Source organism: Pimephales promelas, chromosome 13, assembly GCF_988280905.1.
Source record: "Pimephales promelas chromosome 13, fPimPro1.hap1.1, whole genome shotgun sequence".
NCBI classification, from domain to species: Eukaryota; Metazoa; Chordata; class Actinopteri; order Cypriniformes; family Leuciscidae; genus Pimephales; species Pimephales promelas.
In genome coordinates this window covers 4505979-4528621 of record NC_142781.1, presented here as the reverse complement: position 1 = coordinate 4528621, position 22643 = coordinate 4505979, and the positions used below count along the sequence as shown (strand labels likewise).

Below are 22643 nucleotides of genomic sequence, written 5' to 3'. Positions count from 1 at the left end.
CCAAAGATAGTTTCTGTCATTTATTGTAGTTTCTATTATGTTGATGTAATTTCAAAATAAATTTGTTTTTGGTTAGTTATTTGATGCTATAGACGAATCCGGCGAAACTACCGGAAGTGAGCGGGCGCCATTACTGAGCTGTTGCCGGGTAGCGTTGCGCCATTGCCTCCTATTGTTTTAGTTGCAACTTGCGTCCACTGGAATAAACAGCCCGCGATTTACGACTGTCACTAACGTTACAACGTTACCCCTTGTATAATGTCGAGTGGGTAAACAGTTTCCGTTATAAATTGTTTCAATGGTGGCAGTAAAATTTCAATTTTGAAGAGAAAACACTGTGAATACCCCGGGTGGACTGCCCCTGTCTGGTGCCGTACGGTTTACACAGATTTCCTGGGCGAGTACAAGACGCGGACATTCGCGTATAATAACAATTATTTAATGACATAAGTAAAAAAAAATATAATAAATATGTGATATAGTGATCAGCAAAATCTCCTCTCTTGCTATTTTTTCTATTCAATTAACATGCTATGGTCATTAAATGGCTTTCCTGAGCTGAATGTAACGTTATGTGACATAATTGTTCTCCTGCTGTTATATTGACCTCTTTCCATGGTTTAAAAACACTAACCAGTCCCTCCAGGATTTCACGATTTTTTTTGTGATTTTTGCGATCAAAATGACTGATTTTGTGGTGGTAATTTCCAAAAATTTGTGAAAAAATTTGCGATTTACATATAACATTTACCATAATAGTATTCAGTCCTTCCAGAAAAACGCGGAGTTTTTTTGTGATTGTTGCGGGCAAAAATCCTTGATTACGTGGCCCGTTTTCTTTAAAAATGCGATGGAAAGAATATGCGGGATATTTATGCAATTTTATGGGATGAAATTGCAGGAATTTGCAAAAATTGCAGGAACTTGCAAAAATTGCGGTTTGATAAAAAAGAGAAAAAAAGTGATTCCCCCAACATCCTGTTCTCACTAGGCTAATGTAAGAGTCATTTCTTATTACTTCCTTTGATAAGCAAGCATACTACATCATAGAAAATGCTGGGAACATTTAATTTCTCATCTTGTTTAATTTCAGACTGTAACGAGTGTAAATAAGGTGTGGCCCCTTTAAGAGCTCTCTGCAGTGTTATATGTGCGCCTCAAACACCCCATGTGTGTGGGTAATTTCTATTTGATGCTACTTCTTTTATATTGTTGTTTATTAAGTAACGATGTGGCGGTAGAACGTTCGACAGACAGTTATACGAGTTCGATTTGTGAGATGTCAATCGCCTCCGTGAGTCTGTCTGGCGTCGCGTAATTGCGTCACTTCATAACGTCCCCATGGAAACAGGGTGAAATGGCTGCTCTTGTGTGAAGCAAACGCACATTTTTCAACTTTCTGCTAAGATACATGTGACTTTTTTTGCAACGAAAATGCGAGGATTATGAAATTATGCAAACCCCGCATATTTTGCACGGAAATCGGCAATTTATGCGGCGAAAGTGCGGCGTATTTAAAAAAAATGCGGCCCCCGCATAAATATGCGGACTTTGGCTGATTTTGCATTGAATTCAGCGATCGCATAATCGCGTTTTTCTGGAGGGACTGACTAACTGGTCGATATTATGTATACTTTCTAGCTGTAACTTTACCTTACCCTTGCCTGTTGCAAAGTGAAAATGAGATAAATAATGGACACAAATGAAAAACATGAATTTGTTTATTTGATTTCATTTATTTATTTATTTATTGTTGCCAAATGGACAGATCTTTTTTTATAGTTTCCTCGTTAGCAAACGTTAGCCTAGCTAGCTTGCCAAGCTATTTTCATAAATAATCTGTAAGATCGTTTGTACCTTCATCTGTGACTGGAGGCCACTGTCTAACATCATCAACCCAACAAGTCATTCTGCCTGGCTGTAGCTGTCATCGAGGGTGCGTTCGCGTTATCACCGAGGTTTGTTTACATACCGGTGCATATGTCTATGCCGGTGTAACAGCTTAGTAATGGCGTCGCCACAAGATGGCAGCCTACACAGAACGCTCGTCGGATTCGTCTATAAAAATGGTGTTCTGACATGATTGACAGCTGTGATTGACAGGTTCTCTGTGCGAGGTAGTCACTGAAGCACCAGCTGTCTTTTTTCATAATGTTGACTATGTGGTTAGTAGTTGTATTTTACCTTATTTTAACGAGGTTCTGCAATCAGCAGACAGAGGCCACTTATGTATAGTGCGGGGCGCGTGCTTGCGTTTGATTCAGCGAGAGTGAGGGCGGGGCCTTGATTTCGCGGCTTTACTTCCTGCTCACGACTGCGCAGGTCTGGTCCCGAAAATGCTTCTGCGAATCTGCGCAGGCTCAAGTCCCAAGATGTTAGATGTCTTCAGTTCTCTCCGATGGAAGGAGCAAAGGGCGTCATCCATCTTTTTTTACTGTCTATGGGTGTGATGCGCTAGTTTTTTCTAAGCGCGTCCGCGCGGCATCGAGATAAAAACATCTCAACTTTTCAAAACGCCAGAAGCGAACTGTAGGTCACGGGACAAGAACCAACCGGATCGCAACCGCCCTAGTGCTTTGGAAAAAGGAGAATGTGGCACGCCCAGTGTTTTTAGGCGCTATATGTGAATGCCGCCTAACTAGCTGCCTCCTAAGACACCTTTATTTGCGCACTTCTGAGTGTTGGTACACTTACCTTTGTTCAGTGAGATTCAGTCGTCTCAATAGCTGGGTTTCAGTCACGCGATTCTGATGACGTGCGGAATTCAGATGGAGGCCAGGGAGTGAAGCGCGCAATGGACGAGATGGAGGAAAGTCCGTACTGTACTACGTTACACACTATTATAAGAGAAAGATATGAACAAAAAATCAAACTTATTTTGGACGTGATCCTTACGTTATGACGAGGAGCAATTTTTCAACTGAATAAAGATTTTCAACATTTTTTCGACAAAGATTTTCGAAAAACCAACACACACCATTTTTTCGACAAAGATTTTAGATATCAGCAACTACCTCGTTTTACAGACATACTTTGACTTTACAAAGTTCGGAAATGTTACACGTAGCACAAACAGCCACTTAAGTTGTATTAACTCGCCTTTGACGAAGTGATCACACGTTAAACACACGGGCATTTTCCCATTCGGCACCTCCCGACCGCAGACATGACAGACGTAGGTTTTGCAAGCCGTTTTTCCAGAGTTTTTCGATCAATTTCTTGCATTTTCCCCCCTTATGAACAACAACTTTTGGTACACGATAAAAACACCTCGTGGTTTGATCGATTCACGTAACCATAAACGACGCAAAACACAAAAAACGACGGATTTTGAGTGCTTTCTAAATGCAGCATATCACTTCCTGCCCTCCATTTGTATTTCGCGCCATGGCAACGCAGTGGCGTGACGTCATATGAAAACAAGCTAGGAGTCCCATTATGAGTCCCATTGGCCTCGTTGACCAAGAGTTTGGAAGTGACCTCTGAGTAACCAGAGTTTCGTGCTTCTCTACACTATTGATAATGGACAGTGAACCAGTGCATAGATCGAATCCCAGAATGCGTTGCAGTTTAGCTGAGTGGAAAAATACATCCAGGACGAAATCTCCTGTTGCCTGTGTTTAATCCAATGTGCTTTCTCTCCACGTAGAACCACTGAAATCAGTCAGTATGTGTTTGCTCATCTGTTAGAGCATGGCGCCTGCAACATCAAGGTCATGGGTTCAACCCCCAGGGATCCCACGTAATGGCAAAATGTATACTTTATGTGCACTTATGCTTCGGATAAAAGCGTCTGCCGAATGCTTGGACGTAAATGTCCATTTCACGTAGAGACAATAGCTGGCTTTCCATTCCACAGTGTTTCACATTTGGTTTGTGCTTTATGATAATTGTGAAATAGGAAAACACAAGCTTTTTCATCCACATTACCCTAATAAAGCAGCTGATGGACCTTGATTTCGCTGAGGAGAGTTGTGTTTGCTGTATTCAAACGATTATACATTGGTTTTAAAAGCTGAAGGAGTGCAATAGCTCACATAATTCTGGCTCAAATACATCACCATATACCTATGGACAGTGTCGTGCCTGAACTCGTTCATATTTGGGGCGAACGTGAACTGAACGTACTGAACGCCTGATGAACGATACTGCGAAATGCGTTCATTCTGGTGTCTGTGAACACGCACTCTCTCGTGTTTATTATTGCTGAAAACAGAGCTGATTTTGACCTGAGTTTTCTTAAAATACTGATGAGAATTTTTAATAAAAGTATATTACAAAGTTTTCATTTAGACCCTAAACATTCATATTAACTTTTACAAAAATGCCTTTAAAGCCAGTGATGAACCTCAGAGCTCAATGGTATTCAGTGTCCAGTGCATGCAAACTTAGAGACGAAGCATGCATGTATAAAACATCACCATAGTCAATTATAGACATAAAATGGCAGCAATTATCCTCTTTCTAGATTCGAATGAAAGGCAGGATTTTATTCTGAAATAAAACCCTAGTCTAAGTTTAAATCTTTTTGCTAGCTGCTGAATATGAAGGGTAAAAGAGATTCATCTATTAAAATACCAAGATATATATATATATGAAGAGTTCAGATGCAAAAGCCTCTAAATGCCATTTGAAATGTTCTTCTTTAATGATGATTTTTATCAAACTTGTATATTTAAGTTCAGTAATTTCACTTAAATAATGCCATTTAAGTGAAATTACTGAACTTAAATATACAAGTTTGATAAAAATCATCATTAAAGAAGAAAATTTCAAATGGCACTTAGAGGCTTTTGCATCTGAACTCTTCATTTAGAAATGCAATCAATCTTTGTACCCTGAGAAGTGAGGATTGAATATGATTTGAATTTTGATTTAGAAAAAAGCGTGACTTCCGTGTCATGTTTTAAATAATGAAGATTGTGTCGAAGCGTGTTAAAATCAAGTTGTAATTGTCCTGATCTGCGGCGGGTGCTGAGCAATACAGCACAGTGTCATCCGCATAGAAATTTTCCTTTAGACATTTTACAGTCAATGTTGTTTATATATAGAGGATGAAAAGCAGCGGCCCCAAGACTGACCCCTGAGGCACGCCTTTTGTTGGTTTTCCCTCCGCCTGCACACACTGAGTTCTCTCGGTAAGGTAATCGACAAACCAGCTGACAGTTTGTTCAGGAAGTCCAGCCCTACACAATCTGTGCTTAAGCGCTGTGTGCTCCACTGTATCAAATGCCTGAGAAAGGTAAATAAAAAGGACTGCACAATTTACTAAAATGACTATTGAACCTTAAGAGCCGCCGATGTTGTACTATGCCTTTTTCTAAAACCAGATTGGAAGTCAGATAAAACATTTTTACTGTTAACAAAACCCTGAGTCTAATGGATCACTGACTCTAAAACCTTGACCAGGACAGACCATTTAGAGATTGGTCTATGGTTATTGAAGATAGAAGGGGAACCACAAAAGCGGATTTCCAGATGGAAGGAATGACATTTGTGTTCAAGCACAGATTAAAAATATCAATTAAAGGCACGGCAATATAATTTGCTGCTAGCTTTGAAAGGATCCAGTTTATCTGAGCCTGCGGATTTTGAAAAATGGCAAAGTTTACACATCCTTGATTCTCAATACTGTGTGTCGTTACCCGGATAATCCACGACTGTTTCTGTTTTGTGATGGTTGTTCTTGAGTTAAACTTCAGAAAAGTCCTCAAGGTCCCCAGCTTTGCATATCTGAGCCCTTTCCAGCAGTGACTATGATTTCAAGATCCATCTTTTCACACTGAGGACAACTGAGGGAACTATTACAGAAACTGTAAACATTCAAACATTTAATTTGAAGATCAAGGTAAATTGTACTTGTTTTGTCTTCAGGGAAACATCTTCTCTAGCTTCTGAAGGACAGTACTAAATGAGAAAAATATGATCTTTAAACAAAATAAGAAAAATGTTCGGTAACACTTTATAATAACTGCATGCTATTAATCATTAGTTAAGCATGAGTAAACAGTTAATTCATTATTTGTAAAACATTAATAGACCTTAATAAGCAATTTATAAATATAGCTATAAATGCTTTTTTCTTGATTTATAAGCATATCTGTAATGCGTTTAATAATTGTATCTTCATACTTTGTTAATGATCAATTAATAATTTCTAAATGAAGTATAGCATTATTTACAAACCAGTTGTTTAAGAGTTGTCATTCATTCATAAGATCACTTAGAAAGTGTAAGTAAATATAGTAAATACAGGTAGTTATAAAGCATTTAGTAGTGGTTAGTTAACTTTTTTTGTGAGCTAATCTAAAGTGAGGACTATTCATGCTTTGTAAAGCATTTATAAAGGTGATTTAAAGGCTCATCAATCTTCTAAACAGTAAAATGTAACAAACACAACGCAGTGATACAGAACATAGAAATATTTAACAGCCTTTAAAAATGCTTTACAAGGCATGACTAGTCCTCACTTTAGATGAGCTCACGAACATAGTCAACTGACCACTACTAAATGCTTTATGACTACCCAAAATAACCCTGAATTACAGCATTGATACATGTTAATAAAGCATTTATTAACACATTAAGTAACCATCACTATATGTCTGAATAATAAGATGTATGAATGTACATTTAAATAGTTTATTAATCATTTACTTACACGCTCTAAGTAATCTTATGAACCATTGACAACTCTCAAAGAACTGGTTCATAAAAATTGCAATTCTTCATTTAGAAATGATAAATTGATCATTAAAAAAGGATGAAAATACAATTATTTAACAAATTATAGATGCGCTTTTAAATTAAGAAGAAAACATTTATAGCTGTATTTATAAACTGCTTGTTAATGTCTATTAATGCTTTATGAATGATGAATTAATGGTTTACTCATACTTAACTAATTATTATTAGCGTGTAGTTATTATAAAGTCTTACCAAATGTTCTCCTGTTCAAAAGTTGATTACGTATATATTTTTGTATATTGGTGGAATTTTCTGCACAGCATCATGTGTACACTCTAAAAAATGCTGGGTTGTTTTAACCCAATTTTGGGTAAAATATGGACAAACCCAGCCATTGGGTTACATTTTTAAATTACATTTTTAACCCAATGGCTGGGTTTGTCCATATTTTACCCAAAATTGGGTTAAAACAACCCAGCATTTTTTAGAGTGTAATGTAGTATTTGTACATAATCCATTTTTGAATGCAAATTTAAATGCGAGTTTATCAAGCATTTCCTTTCAGAATTTCTTATGTGCACTTTCAAAATGTACATCAAATGCGTTTGGAACAGAACTCTGAATCTACATTAAAAAAGGCCGACCGAGTGAATGTTTCTACATCTCGTGTTGACTCTTCCTGGGTTTGGCAATATTAGAGCTTCTCATAGCAGCGAGGAACAGCCAGTTTCTTGAAGATCTCAACAAGAAGGTAGTTTAATTTGCCAGACACAAACAATCTTCCTGCTTTATCCACTTGCGCACGAAATGGTTGTTTTTGTTTCAGTAAATTTTAGCATCAGCTCTATTTGCCAACAACTGAGAAAAGTTTATTGAGAGCTTCTGCAAAGCCATTTATTTTCTGAGAAGTGCAATGTTCCTCTTCAGTTTTGCCCTAAGAAGTGTTGTCGTTTGTCAAGACCACTTTTGTAAACCTTGAATCCCCCATTTTGTACACAGACAAGAATCTGATGTGTTAATCTTTCTGACAGGTGTAGTTTTACCGAGGTTATCACATAATATACGATACCGCGAATAAAAAAAACTGCCTGAACTGTTTTGTGTGCATTGTGCAGAGGAACAAAAAACAATGTCTTAGTGACAAATATATATTTTTGTTTCATGGCCGGTAAATGCTCTCAGTGGGCCACACATTGAGTTTGGACCTTGCGAACTGGCACATTTGCAATGTGTCAAAACTAAATTGCTCCCATTAGAATGAAGCTGTCTACTCTTAAACACACAGAAACACAATGGGAAAGTGACAGCTGTGTTTACAAAGAGTTTATATTAACCAATCGCACATCTCTGCCTCTCGTGCTGCTGGTGATATGTTCAGGGAAATGACAAGGTGTCAAGTTTACGCACTAGAAACACTTTTACACACACACCCCAGACAGCAAACTGACATTGAATCAACGTGGAAACGACGTCTCTCTCATGACATTGAAACAACGTTGATTTTGCTCATCGAATTAACGTTGAACCAACGTCAGACGCGGCATTCTTCAAAGCTAAATGAAAATCGAAAATTGGTTTGCTTTCATAACGTTGAAACAACGCGTTGATTTTCCGTTAGTTTTGAAAGAATGGCGCGTCTGACGTTGGTTCAACGTTAATTCGATGAGCAAAACAATGTCAGATCAACGTTGTTTCGATGTCATATTTCCACGTTGATTCAATGTCAGTTTGCTATCTGGGACTCCACCCCCTGATAAACAAGCAAAACTAAGTCTGTTTTGATCTTTCTACCTTTGATGTGCGCCAGGGTACTTCACATCACCTGAACTGCTCTTACACACACCAGCACATCCGACACACTTCATTGAGCTTTTAAAACGAAAGCAAAAATACTATATAATTATTGTCGTACTGAAAATTCATGAGCATGTCCTCCTTGTTTGTTTTATGAAACTGTATTTCAGATGAATAACTGGATTACGCCATCAGACGACCGTGTGCATAAGGAAATTGCCCTGTGGTAATTGAATATCTGTGACAGAGATGGATACGCTTAATATCAGCTGTTGCCTGTGGCGTCTGATATCACTCAGTATAGAGGTTACGGCTCTGCTGGCTTTGTGCTGACCTGTGACCCCTCATTTATTCACGCGCTCATCTCAAAATCTGTCATTAAAGGATTAGTTCACTTTTGAAAAAACGTTTGCTGATAATTTACTCACCTCCATGTCATCCAAGATGTCCATGTCTTTCTTTCCTCAGTCGAAAAGAAATTTAGGTTTTTGATGAAAACATTCCAGGATTTTTCTCCATATAATGGACTTCAATGGGAACCGGATGGTTCAAGGTCCAAAACACAGTTAATAACAGTTTCAGATGGAGCTTCAAATGTCTTTAAACGATATCAGACGATGAATAAGGGTCTTATCATGCGAAACGATCGGTTATTTCAAAGCTTATTCCAAAAATGTAACTTTTCTAAGGACAAATGCTAGCCTTGCTCTATTCTGTGAGGCGCGTTTGTAACGTCACGTAATACGTAATTACGTTCAAAAGGTCACGGGCGACGTAGCCGGAAGTACAGAATCAAAATCGTCCGACATCGTTGTTTTTCCTTTTAATTCCTTTTTTGTAAACGGCGTTTGAGTTAGTTTTCACGTTCAACCTATGCGTTCAACTTGTAAACACTGACCGGCTACGTCGCCCGTGACCTTTTGAACGTAATTACGTAATACGTGACGTTGCAAACGCGCCTCACAGAATAGAGCAAGGCTAGCATTTGTCCTTAGAAAAGTTACATTTTTGGAATAAGCTTTGAAATAACCGATCGTTTCGCATGATAAGACCCTTATTCATCGTCTGGTGTCGTTTAAAGACATTTGAAGCTGCACCTGAAACTGTTATTAACCGTCTTTTGATACTTGAACCATCCGGTTCCCATTGAAGTCCATTATATGGAGAAAAATCCGGGAATGTTTTCATCAAAAACCTTAATTTCTTTTCGACTGAGGAAAGAAAGACATGGACATCTTGGATGACATGGGGGTGAGTAAATTATCAGCAAAAGTTTTTTCAAAAGTGAACTAATCCTTTAAGAGCGAGGTCGGCAAGGGAAACATTCTCACTATGACATGTTTCTGTCGAGGGTTTGTCCGACGCATCTCTCAATCTCTACAGACAGATATTCCTCTAATATTCCAGCATGCAAAACTGCTCAGTTTATAAACCTACTAATCAGTGTGTTGTCTGGATGACTAATGCAAGGAAGACCCTAGTTTAGGGTCATGTGTGTACAATAGCCATTTCAACCATTTGTTTGCCCAATAGTCAGTCACACTGCAATAAGATTCACTTGTTATCTAACATGAACTCGCATTGAAAAGTAATTCAAAAGCATATTTTAATCTTAATTCATGTTTATTTCATTATTAAAATTGAAGTTGGATCTGTGGGGGGCCGCCCCTAACAGTCAAATAAACATTAGACTTTGTCGACCAAGTTTTAATTAGTCAGGGAGTCTCAGAACAAAAACTCGGCAGGAATCGCCAGTTTATGACGGACAGATTGTTAACGCGGCTGGTCCATGTGGTAATTATGCCGGGCAGGAAATCCAAACGTTCGCCTTTCATTCATCATCCTCAAACATAGCTTAAAGCAACTAACGTTAAGCCACTTTGCATCTAACGTTAAATGTGCACTGTTATTAGGCGCATGTCCAAGTGTCTGTGTGGAAACTAAATAAGTAGGGCTGTCACCATTCGCTATTATTGCAATACTCATAAACATATGGTGAAAGGTTAACAAAAAATTGTACTGATTAAAATGCTAAATATTACATTGTGTGTGTAAATGAACAGGCTTGGACTTGGTGCTGGAGACCCAAAGCACAGGACAATAGAGACACCAGAATAACAATATTCATGATTCTGAAGCTGAAAATACTGAATTAATTATACTGACGAATATGCTTGCACTCCTTCAATATTTAAAATAATGTAGGCCACTTTTTTTTCATTATCAGGACCCACAGATATTCCAATATAATTCTACAATATATTCAACATTATGTATAGTAGTTTAACCTCTTAACTGGCACCCCCCTTTTTTAAATTGATTTGGAAATGCACATTTCGGACTTAAATGGTTGTAATTCAAGAATGCTTTGCAATATAGACGTAAGATTGGTCTCGTTTTAAAGAAGACATTTGGCAGATTTTTGTAGAAGTGAAATAAATTAAGAAAGTGAAACAGATAAAAAAGTTTTTTAGTAGTAAAAATTAATTATTCATATTTTATAAAAAATGTATATTTTCAAAACCTGGGCTACTCTAAAACTGCAGAAAAATCAAAGCCAAAAATCTGAACAAGTTGTGTTTAAAATTTTAGGTTGATATCTCAGTTTTAGTGAGATGTTGTTTGGGCGCAGTACCACACTTTTTCACTAGGGCACAACCAGACTCCATTACTGCCCATATAAGGGCACCTCCATTTCCATATGTTTTGAGTGATATGAACCATTATTTTCACAATTTATGCAATTTATGAAGTAGAGATCCTATTCAGAAGTAGTATGGGAAGTTTGGCAGATTTTGATATGAATTCAACCTCTAAGAAACATAAAAAGAACATAAAAAGAGTTATAGCTTATGCCACATCACATATGGTGAATTTTTTTTTTCGTAATATTTATTTTATTTATTTAATATATTTTTCTAAAATAATTTAATGGATGCAATCTTTTGAACTCTTGACATGAAAACAAACTGAGGTTTCTACCTTTTTTCATGATTTTTCATGTTCATTGTTATTTCAAAATAAAGGTCTGAACACGCTTCATGAATATGAATTACAGCTCCTGTGTAATTTATTTTTAAAATCAATCACCAAATATGGAAACTAGAGATTGTAAGCTTTCAAATGATATATAGATATATAGTCTTTTCTAAGATATTATTGTTTTAAAAATATAATGGCAAGTATAAATAATGAGACGTGACAGTTAAGGGGTTTATGTAGTACCCTAAAACTTTAGACCATACATGTCAACTATACACAATACATATCGTCACTATCCACGATATGTTGTATTTTTGTATCGCGACATATTGTGACACCCCTATATATTCTCAGCCCAGGGCGTCATATAGATGACGCTTTTAAAATTGCGTCTAAATCCGACGCACATGGCACCCTTTCGCGTCAATATAACACACTTCGGTTATGGGTAGGTTTAGATCTGGGGTAGGGTTAGGGTTAGCCTTCTGGCCCATATATATCTGTGTTTCATATTGACGCTATATATATATTAGTACTTTACTGCATGATGTTTAATTTAACATGCGTTTCTCTCTCTCTCTCTCTCTATATATATATATATATATATATATGTGCGCATCGAACTGTATGCTGTCAGTCATCAGCCGACCCTGACTCAGAACACACTTGAAATGAAACAAATGAAAGACACTTTCATTATCATTACTGTTGCCAGTTCGCTTGCTCCAATCTTTATGTATGCGCTTGTACTTTATATGTTAAAGCCGTATTATCATGATTTAGTATTTCCCTGTAATGTAGAACAATGTGAGCAATGTTACATATAATATTTTTTCTCAGCCCTGAAACTAAAACCATTTTCCAATTCCACCACCCATTATATATTTAAGTCATTAAATTAATATCATAAACGTGCGACTAGTCGACTAATGACTTAAATAAACGACTAGTTGACTGGAAGAAATCTGTAGACTTGGACAGCCACTTTTTTCGGTTTTATTTAATTGACCTGAGACGGCATGAACTAACAACGTTTGTATTTTTATTTAAGTCGGAGTTGAGATTGTCATTTTTTCCTTGTTGTGACGTATATCCGAGTGAAACGGCTTGTGAAATTAGAAAAAAAATGTAGGGCAGGGCTTGATTTCGTCCTTCGGGAATTGATTGGATCGTTGGAGGTTGGGCGTTGCAAACAAAATGGAGGCGTTTTAATATATTTACTAACATATTAAATTCAAGGGTACATGAATTTAAAAAAAAACAATAAAGTGCACAGATAAATCATTTATAGCAAACTTGATTTCATGCCGACTTGAACTAATGTTAACAACGATTAATAAATATACTGTTATTAAATATCTTTACCTAATGGCACCTTATTGTAGTGTTACCCAATTGTCCTCTCAGACGAATGATAGGTTGTCCATTATAACGGAAACATCGAACACAGCTGATGATTCAGTCCAACAGTAATTATTCTAACATTTGTAGGTTATGACTTTGTTTATAAATCTGTAGTGGCGGTGCCTTTAAAAGGTTCAATGTAAAGCCTTAGTAATCTTGGTAATGCTGCATTTTACAAGGCCCGTTGTGGAAACTCACCCACGCTGGACTCATTTTCTTCTTAAGATTGCTAACAGCAGACCTTTGGGCTTTCAAAACATGTTAACCATGCATTATGGGCAATCCTTTTATTCTATCATTTTGATAACAACTACAAAGAACTTAACATTGTGAGGAAGACGAGGATCACAAAAAGAGCATTTATTGAGATGAAGATATCAGAACCCATCAACACATGATCAACCATTAGAGCATTTCCATGTCAATGACGCCTATTTCGTGACTCTTAACTTGCCGAGGTAATAAAGGGGTAGTATTGCTAAACATCAGAAGAGAACGATAACAAAGCTTGCCTTTGGAAGAATCCCAGTGTTAGAAAGTTGGGATGGGTCGAGTTAACTTTGAACATGATTCCTGTTTATTTCAGTCTAAGTATAATTGTTGGAGCAGGACATTTTACTGCGATGTGTTTTGTTTTTTATTGAATACCTCTTTCACTAACTAACTAAACTAAGTGGGCGATATCTATTACTTGGGTAATAGGTTGTTGGGTGAGTAGTCGACTGTCCTGGCCAACGTTTGCCAAAAACATCGCAAGCCGAAGTAAATCCTAGAAACCATGACTACATTTACATGCAGCCAATTTTCCGGTTAAGGTCACTATTCGAGTTACTGAAACATTGGGAATAATCCGTTTACATGCGTGAGCAGAGAGAGTTTCTCCTGTATACATGGAATTGCAATATCCCGATGTAAACGGCGATGCGCGGTTAGTGTCTGGACGTACGGACAACCTTAAAGGATACTCCACTTTTTTTGGAAATAGGCTTTTTACAACTCCCCCAGAGTTAAACCATGAGTGCAGCAGGCGCGATGACTACACAAACTTAGTCCCGGTCACTTTGGAAGCTGGGCACTATTTTCAGGCGCTGAGTCATAACATTGTGCCTGCTGCACTCATGGTACGACAGTGAAGTTTCCTGATTATTACGCAGGAATGAGAGTATAGTTCCTAGTCATATCAGCCTAGAAAATCGCAACTTTACATTTTCCGTCTGTCTTAGTGCACGATGTGACTACAAAAGAGTCAAGTTTTAAATAGGAAAAATATCGAAACACTTTGGTAATTTTTTTGGGACAAATGCTAATGGTCTGGTGGACTTCAATGATGTATGCTAAGCTATGCTAACAGTGGTACCGCCAGAACCGGAGATCGGCTGAATGGATTCAAAAAAGGTAAAACTTAACAGTTTAACTCAAGGGGGAGTTGTAAAATGAGCCTATTTCCAAAAAAAAAGTGGAGTATCCCTTTAAGACGCAATATTTCCGATTCTTCTTCCTGTATCCAAAGACATTAACAGCAGCAGCACGCGGATAATGAATAGTTTAGGGCAGATAGCGATCGCCTTTGTTTGCGCTTTGATGCTGGTAGCGTTACTGACCTCGCTCCAAAAGCATGCTGTGCTGTGTCTCGCCATGTTTACTTCCGGTATACTGCACGCGGATTTTTGTATGCGCCGAGAAGAAAGACCAAGATTCCTTGCGAATAGAACATGCGCAGAACACAAATCACTATGGGAATATGCCGATAAGCGTTTACATGACCAAAAATTCGGGTTAGAAAAGGGGTACAATATCCGATTTTTAAAACCGGAATATGAGCATATTCCGGTTTTTGCCGGGGTTTACATGGCCGTTCGCGACCGGGTTATTGCTAATATCCCGGTTTTGAACGGGTTATTGGCTGCATGTAAACGTAGTCCATGATGCCATGGGTCTCAGAAAGCTTTTGGGCAACTGTCCCGTGCCTCATTCCCTTTACAGGCCTAATGATCACTCTGAGTTGTGTTGTTCTCAGAGGATCGCTCTGTCCCGTCAGCTTGCACCTGATGGTTTCGTGTCTTTAGCACCAGAAGGAGACTCGGTCAGGCTGTGTCCTAACCAGACGTGATGAGCAACTGAACATTTTGTTCAGGCACTTGGTTTGCACTTCTGCGGCCCGCTGTGAAATCCTATTCCTCCCGAATCTGACTCTGCATAACTATCTGTTACCCATCAACTGTGTTCTCATTGGCTGAGCATTTCACGCAGCATGTCCACTTTCAGCGAGGACAAGCAAATGACTTTATGATGAAAGATAACTGTTCATTTCTGAGGCAGATATGGAGATTAATCTAGACAGTCTTCCACACATTCGTCAATGTCTTTTAATCATCAGATGGGAAATGGAAGCAGAAGAGCTTTTGTATGAATGAGAAGTAAGAGTTTGCTGTGGTTGAAAGCATCACTCTAAAAAATGCTGGGTTGTTTTAAAGGGTTAGTTTACCCAAAAATGAAAATTCTGTCAGTATTTACTCACCCTCATGTTTTTCCAGCCCCGTAAGACCTTCATTCACCTTCGCAACACAAATTAAGATATTTAAGATATTAAGATCGCTCCTGCATACTAGTCCATAGGCTTCTTGAGGGACTGGCTCTTGCTGTCTCCGAAAAGTCATTAAAGACATCGTTAAAATAGTCCAAGTGACTACAGTGGCTCAATCTTAAGTTTATCAAACGACGAGAACACTTTTGTGCGCAAAAAAACAACAAAAATAACGACTTTATTTCAACTATTCGTTTATTTCTCCCTCTGCGCGAGTCAGGTTACTAGTTTAAAAGCGTAAGCTTCTGTTATTGTACGTCACACGCATCACACACACATGACCAGCGTCGGCCAATAGTGAGCCTACGTGTGACGTAGCTCTACGCAATCACACTACGTTAACTGACTTACAGGCTCATGGAGAAGGAAGTGAATAGTTGAAATAAAGTCGTTATTTTTGTTGTTTTTTTGCGCACAAAAGTGTTCTCGTCGTTTGATAAAGTTAAGATTGAGCCCCTGTAGTCACTTGGACTATTTTAACGATGTCTTTAATGACTTTTCGGGGACAGCAAGAGCCAGTCCCTCAAGAAGCCTATGGACTGTATGCAGTAGCGATCTTAATATCTTAAATATCTTAATTTGTGTTCCGAAGATGAACGAAGGTCTTTCGGGGCTGGAAAAACATGAGGGTGAGTAAATACTGACAGAATTTTCATTTTTAGGTGAACTAACCCTATAACCCAATATTGGGTCAAATATGGACAAACTCAAACATTGGGTTAAAAATGTAATTTAAAAATATAACCCAACGGCTGGGTTTGTCCATATTCGACCCAAAATTGGGTTAAAACAACGCTAACAGTTAACCATACTGCAACATCATGCTTTACAAAGAAGTGAAAAGCTCCAGGTAAACAGGTTAGTCTGGCATGAAGGAATGCTAACAGGGTTGCGCTTGTTTCCATGGCGACGCTTGGGGTTTGTGTTGCGCTCTTGATTGATATTCACCCCTGCATTCATTGCGTTTGACTCCATCAAGGACTAACGATGCTCTGCCTTCCAGATCTTTGTGTGTCGACCACATGACTGAATAACTACGACTCAATGACTCCATTTAATTAAAGAGACTCATTCAAACTGATTTTCAAAATGTTTTGGCGAGCCATTAGAAGATCTGCGGCAGCGACAGGCCGACCTTGGTCTGTCGTGCTTTAATACAATAGGGTGTTCGAATGCTAAACCTCGAGGCATTTCGAGCCGCATCCGTAACTCAATCCCCATAAAAGCGTTATTGTTCCAGACGCCTTTCACTCTCAGCAAATATGAGTTGAATTTTCAGGGCTGACAATCTTCTGCATAACTCAAGTGCTTTCAAAATAATTCAAAATAATAAAAAAAGCTTTTGATTTATCTTCAGCCGAGTGTGTTTTTATCCTTGGCTGTAAAAGTTTTTGAAAGTTGTTCTTGAAACATAACCTCAGTCTGACCCATTACCAAGCCATTACATTTGTGCATTTGCTCTGAGGAAAATGGCTGTTAATAACCATCATAATAGTAAATTAATAACTGTGAATAGGGCATCATGTCCTTCTTGTTGAGTAACCAACATTAAATTTGTCACCTTGGTGATGTGGTTCACATATATCCTCCATAAGCACTTCATCACTTCCTCTTTCATCATCTCACCTCATGCTGGGAGTCTGCTGTGGGGTGAGCAAAGCTATTAGGATTTTTATTTTGAGAGCATTTCTGTATTCCTGCACCTGTTAAGATAGTGACCTTACCCTGGAAAGTGGTGTGCTGTCTGGGCTCTGTGCTTCCAGCTTTTGACAGCATTACTGCTCTGTTCTGGGTTGAGCCTGTTTTTTTCTAAGTGGACCTTTTCCAGTCCCCGTGGACATGTCTACCCTCCTACGCAAAATGAAAGAAACCTGGTTTATAGCAGTAATGGCCAAAATGCACTAGGTTTTGCTTAGTATGCAGTAGGCCAGCAGGGAACAGTTCAGGGAAACGTCTGTGAAAGAGATTGCAAACTACTGTGCTACTACTACTATGTGCGTTTAGTGTCAGGATGTCTATTTTTGCCCACTTCCAGTTCACCCAATAGAGGGAATGCATTAATGTCACTTTCCCGCCAGAACAACCCCCGTCAGCCTGACTGAGTGGCAAAATATCTGCTGCGTGACTGGATTAAACAGGGGAAACTGCGAAAATGCGACTAAAACTAATAATTTTATCAAAATGTTGGACTCAATATAGTGTCCCTTACAACTTACTAAAGATCCAGTGATCCATGGATATTGACATGCAGCCAGGAATCGTGTTGCCTGACATTTATGTTTGCCTGATTTCCACACCGGGGAAATAAACGCAATATAGACCTAAACATTAAGCAAATTTGCCTGTGAACGCTTTATATAAATATAATATAGGTAGGTCTAAATCCGGGTGATCACTTATATCAGTGTTATATATAGCCTATATATATATATCATATCGTCCAGCCCTAAAACTTTATAGTGTTTATTTAAAAAACATCCAATAATGCAGAATACACAATGATAAATCTTTAATGATGAGTTGTTAATATATACAACAATACAAAATATCTGGGTATGGTTTTACAGCTAAATTCAGCATATTGACACAAAACGATAACTGCAAATCCAGCTTTCGCTGACTGGATTCCAATTGTTTCTGTGAATTGCAGCGATTCATTTGCTCCTCTTTCTATAGCAGTCTGTAAAAATATACCTCAAATCTAGTTGTGCAGTCAATCGCAAAGCTCTTTCCCACTTTATACGTGTTGTGTTTGTTTTTCGCGGCATTCACGCTAATAACAAATACAGCCGCTCAGTCTTTTTGCCACTCACTGTGAGGAACTGCAGGCCGACGGTGACGTAACGCGCATACCCTCTGTAGTGTTTCTACACCCCGGGTTGCCAGTTGGCGGAAACGCAGCGTATTGCAGCTGGAAACAAACTGGGTCAGAGATTGCAAATTCTACCCAACCTAAAACGCCTCGGGGTCTAAAAATCTCTATGAACGAGAACATATTAAAACACGAATTAATCAACCCATCAACTTAAAGCGGGTTAGTCTCCTCGGCTTTCATTTTCAATTGTGTTTGTTCCTGTTGTGTGTCCTCAAATTCATGCCTACCGCGTCTAGCTTGAACACTTTGAATCCATTCGTGCGTCAAGAGCGAAATTGAGTTTGAAGCGAAATTTACGTGCGTCAAGCGTCTCATATATTGAAATCAAGTTTTAAGTGATAAAATATTTGCTTTGTTGTGCATTAGAACCACAGCAGGCATTTAGACATATTACAAAATAATTTATTGAAGCATCCAGACCCTTCACCACGGGAGCAAGCAGCTAGGCTCCTGATTGGTTAACGACCAATTGCGCGAATTGACGCCAAAGTTCCGATTTTTCAACTCGGCATGGCAGGTGCGAATTCGTGTCAAACGCGTGAATGCACAAATAGCACTAACTAAATCATTCATGCTTAACGTGCCAGACCATTTGCAGACCATTGGCCATTAGCGCGAACGAGGCGTATTTGCATCTACCGCGCCGTGCTCTATGCCTCATTCACGCCGCAGGAATTTTTTACACGCGTAACGCGTCTTCGCATTGGCTTAACATTGAAATCACTTGCGCGTGCGGTGTGAATGCACCATGAGGAGTAAGGGGCGGGGGAAACAACAATCTCCGATATTTTCAATTTGGACTGCAGTACCTATTTCGACCACTAGCTGTCATTCTTACAGACTGCACCTTTAACACGTTAAACGCAATGGCATCTAAAAGCATCGCTTCACTCGCCAAAATAGTCTCTGGGTTCAATAGCAGGATACTATGGCAAATCCACATGTTGTCAGCTTTGGAGAGTACAATCTCATTTTCTGAATCATGCTGGACTAGGCAGCGCACAACTTAAACAACTGGGTTTATTCAGAAATTCTCTGACCCCAGCACAGTCATTTCATCACGTCATGTCCTGACGATGTTAAAGTACCTACTGTTACTCTTTCTCTGAACTCTGAATCTACGAAAGGCTCATATTTACTCTTCCCAATTGAGCTTCAATCCAACTGTTTCCTTCGCTTTCATTTCAAACGCAAGACTTTTTACCTACACGTTATCTTTGGCTTCAGGGGTGTTTAAAAGAAACGTGCAATCAGCTCTATCTTCCCAGAAGCACAAAGGCGATTCCTGTACTTCTGTAATCAGCAATTGCCATACATGTGGTATTTCAAGAGCTGCTATGTACATGCCACGGTGGACCACTGACCAACTGTTTGCATGTTTTGGTGACTGTTGCGAGGTAACTGGCCTGCTCATTAGGTACCTTAAATCACTTATGGGCAATATTTCGCCATATTTGGTCAGCATTTTGTACTTCGCAACTAAGTACTAAGGTGCAGTATGTAAGATTGACTAGGCTAGTGGTTGAAATGGGTACTGCAGTCCAAATTCAAAATATTGGAGAGGGTTGTCCCAGAATAGGCTGATGGGAAATGTAGTATGACCATGGGGAATGAGGACCTCTACTGGTTACCCAGGAAAACACAAACCAGACACTGTGACGCATGCCGGCACAGTGCGTCTTGGACAGACAGCGATATGGAGAGTTGAAGTCATGTCAACTTTATGGTAATGAGCTATGACATGGTTCGGTTGTAACCAATCAGAATGTAGAAGTGCTCCACTTGAGAGGAGTCCAGAGAGCGCAGTCAAGTAAACTTTAGTTCCGACCACATCATTTCCCTAGCAAAATGGAGGAGAGGTTGATCATGTGAAATTGATAAAGCTAGCACTAGCACTAGCACTAGCACTTAATCATGATCTCAAAAGCCACACACGTCAAACACGTCACTATAATTGTTAAGTTCTTTCCTTTTAAAAGATTTCGTGAGGTTAACTTATACCCTACTTGTGGTCAGTCTGCACAGTCTAAAGCCGCGTTTCCACCGCAATTACCAGTAACTATTTGTCCCAGGAACTTTTTTCATAGGAACTTTTTTTTACCCCAGACCGCTTGCTTACTGCTTTTACACCGCGGACTAAAGTACCAGTCCAGGGCGGGAAGATTATATAGTGACGTTGAACTGCGTGCGACTGCTCCTCCCAGTCTGCGTGTTTGTTTTGAGTTTTGTATGGAGGAGATTCAAGCTGTGCTGCTTTCGTGTCCGATTGGTTTACTAACGAAGTAATTAACAAAATGGCAGAAAAGAGACGAGCACCCAGTGTATTCAGAAAGCTCGTAATGCTAGATATAAAAGTAGACGTTTGTCATCAGCGGACATTGACCGTGAGATGGATGGGACGATCGCGCGCCATCGGGCAGAAAGAAGTGGTAAGAACCAATCAGCATTGTTCAGCCTGCAAGTCCCACCCCGAAAGTTCCCGAAGTTCTCTGAAAAAGACTTTCTGGGGGGGGGTAAATTTTACCCGGAACTTCATTTAGACCCTGGTTCCTGCGGTGGAAACGCGGCTTATTTAGAAAATGTTTCCTAAATATCTGTGAACATATTGTGGCATTTTGTTGTTTAGTACAGTGAAAAAGTTACATAAAGCACCTTTAAGTGAAACATGTAACATTCAACATGATTGGCATTAAACAGTCATTTTCGATTAATCTTTCTTTAGAATTTACAACAAAAAATAGCTTTTTTAATAAGAGAAGTATTTTTTATGACGTCTCTCATTCATTTCTATGGTATCCGCAAACATTGGTTAACTGTTATCCAATGACAACAGTTGAATTAAGTCAAGGCTATAATGTCAGGTAAGTCAGTAGCGCCCTCTGCTGGCCTGGAGCCAAAGCAATAGAAATCTGGTTAAATGAATGTTCTGGGATCAGTACAAGTTAACTCTATTGACATTTGTGACTATGTTGATTATCACAAAAGGAAAAATGTCCTGCTTGTCCCTCTAAAAAAACAAAAAAGAAAGGAATTTCTGAGTTCCAATGAGACACTTACAGTAGAAGTTATTGAAGCCAATTAGTGAACGTTAAAATACTCGGTTTCATTAATATATTTCCAAGACAAACAATATGAGTGTTTATATCAGTTTTGTGTATTATTTCACTTAAAATTATGATATAAACTGCTTTACAGCTGTTTTAACAAAACGTAGTCACCCTTTAAATTACTAAATTGTATTTTTTATATCTGAAATTCTGTATTTATCAGAATTAATCCGAATTATCCATGTTATAAAGTTGTTTTCTGTCTGATTAGAAATGTTTGCTGTTATTAAGAAGTCTCTGGTTGGCATTGTGGTTTTATTCTCCTGAGCTGATGCTCTTACGGGTCATGATCTGGTGTTTGTATCCTCTTTTCATCATTAGTGTTGCCGCTGGGAAACAGCTTTGATGATTGCAGTGGGAAAGTGAGAAGGTGGTTTAGATACTCTGACCCGTAACAACTGTACTTTCATCCCCAATCTTTGGCTGAGCCTTTCACATGTACTGGTCCTGCTGGCTCGAAGCGTGTTCCCTGGCAACGCATCTGTTACGACGCCTCATTTCTGTCTTCCCACTCTTCCCTGGCTTCTCCAGATTTGATTCATCATGTCCAGAACGTCGACATGAATGTATAATGAATGTTCTCTTAGTCACATGCCAAAAATACATGAACATACATGGTTTTACAGTGTATTTGCATTTAAAAAAATATTTGCATGTAATTACAGCTGTAATTAATTTTGTAATTGAAGCTATAATTACACTATTGGCCTTCCCTGGTTACACTCCTTGTTACACATGTACTCACCATAGTAATAACAATAAATGATGCATAATTACATGCAACTAACCCTCAACCAAACCTGAATTCTACCCTAACCCTAAAGTACATGTAGTTACTGCGCCCCTATTATGCCCCTTTTTACAAAATGTAATATTGGTCTCGGGTGTCCCCAGAATGTATTTGTGAAGTTTCAGCTCAAAATACCCCACAGTTAATTTATTATAACCATTTGAAAATGTCATTTTTGGGGCCGGTTTTAAAATGAGCTGTTTTGGGGTATACAACCTTAAATGCAAATGAGCTTCATATCCCCGCCCTGCCTTTGGATGAGGGCGTCACTTGCATACCTATCGCAGTCGGTCTAAGCAGAAGGGCTGAGAGACTAAGAGACGCGCTGTTTTGAATGTCATTCAGCCGAACATGTTTGAATCGGAATATATAAATAGTCTCTGATCAGACCCAGATGACGAAGAGACTCCGGCAGAATAA

The 22643-nt window shown here is 38.8% G+C and overlaps 1 protein-coding gene across 1 annotated transcript in view; it reads left to right on the top strand.

Annotated features, from left to right (window-relative positions):
- rngtt (RNA guanylyltransferase and 5'-phosphatase) overlaps positions 1–22643 on the top strand; it is a 187266-nt gene that overhangs the window by 110235 nt on the left and 54388 nt on the right. The window lies entirely within an intron of this gene.